Here is a 1,484-nt window from a genome sequence, read left to right as displayed (position 1 = left end):
AATATTTTTTTTTCTATTTTTTATGAATTTTCCGGTGTTTATTCACTTAAAAATTCATAGAAAAATAAATATTTATCGGAATCGCTATTATAATATATCAAAAAAATCCTTGCGAAAAGACCTTTCCGACGAGTATAAGTTTGCTGGATTCCGACGAGTAACGAAGGAGTAAAGGCCCAGTATGCTTGGTTAAAAAATTGATGTTTCCTTGTGAAAATAGGAAAAACAATAACTTTGCACTATAAGGGGGAGGGTTGAGCTCCTTCCCCAGAGCGTGCACAGCACTTGTGCTGGCACGTTCCCTAGTGCTCGCCAAGCACCATAGGGCATCCAAAGGGCAAAGCTCGGCCTACTACATGATGGGAAGCTTCTAATATGTCGGAATACGAAGAGATTTCGTGCGACCCGAAGCTCGGCTCGGGCGTCCCGGCCTGTCCCGAGCTGTGCCGAGCGCGTCCCAGGCCGTCCCGAGCCAAGTCTCGGGCGTCCCAGGCCGTCCCGAGCCAAGTCTCGGGCGTCCCAGGCCGTCCCGAGCCAAGTCTCGGGCGTCCCAGGCCGGCCCGAGCAAAGTCTCGGACGTCCCAGGGCGTCCCGAGCTGTGTCGAGGCCGTCCCAGGGCGTCCCGAGCTGTAGCGAGGGCGTCCCAGGCCGTCCCGAGCCAAGTCTCGGGCGTCCCAGGCCGTCCCGAGCAAAGTCTCGGGCGTCCCAGGCCGTCCCGAGCTGTGCCGAGGCCGTCCCAGGCCGTCCCGAGCAAAGTCTCGGGCGTCCCAGGCCGTCCCGAGCTGTGGCAAGGGCGTCCCAGGCCGTCCCGAGCTGTGGCAAGGGCGTCCCAGGCCGTCCCGAGCTGTGCCGAGGCCGTCCCGAGCCTAGTCTCTGGCGTCCCAGGCCGTCCCGAGCTATGGCGAGGGCGTCCCAGGCCGTCCCGAGCCAAGTCTCGGGCGTACCTGGCCGTCCCGAGCTGTAGCGAGGGCGTCCCATGCCGTCCCGGGCTGTCCCATGCGCGTCCCGTGCCGGCCCGAGCAACAGCTCGGGCGTCCCGTGCCTCGGCCCTTCCAAGTGGTGCTTCGTCGGACATCTCGATATCCACTCGAGCATTTTCGACCATTCTCCATATGTGGGTGTGTGGGTATTTATCAGGAATATTGGAGAAAGAATCGGGAAAAAAATATTTTTTTTCTATTTTTTTTGAATTTTTAATTGTTTATTCACTTAAAAATTCATAAAAAAATAAATATTTATCGGAATCGCTATTATTATATATCAAAAGAATCCTTGTGAAAAGACCTTTCCAACGAATGCAAGTTTGTTGGATTTGGACGAGTAACGAAGGATCAAAGGCCGAGTATGCTTGGTTAAAAATTTGATGTTTCCTTGTGAAAATAGGGAAAACAATAACTTTGCACTATATAGGGGAGGGGTGAGCTCCCTCCCCAGGCCGTGCACAGCCCTTGGGCTGGCAGGTGCCTTGGCCCTTGGGATGCAAC

Source organism: Eschscholzia californica, unplaced genomic scaffold, assembly GCF_041429995.1.
Source record: "Eschscholzia californica isolate CP2 unplaced genomic scaffold, dmEscCali1.0.p SCAF_233, whole genome shotgun sequence".
Taxonomy (NCBI): Eukaryota; Viridiplantae; Streptophyta; class Magnoliopsida; order Ranunculales; family Papaveraceae; genus Eschscholzia; species Eschscholzia californica.
This window is presented reverse-complemented; position numbering follows the sequence as displayed.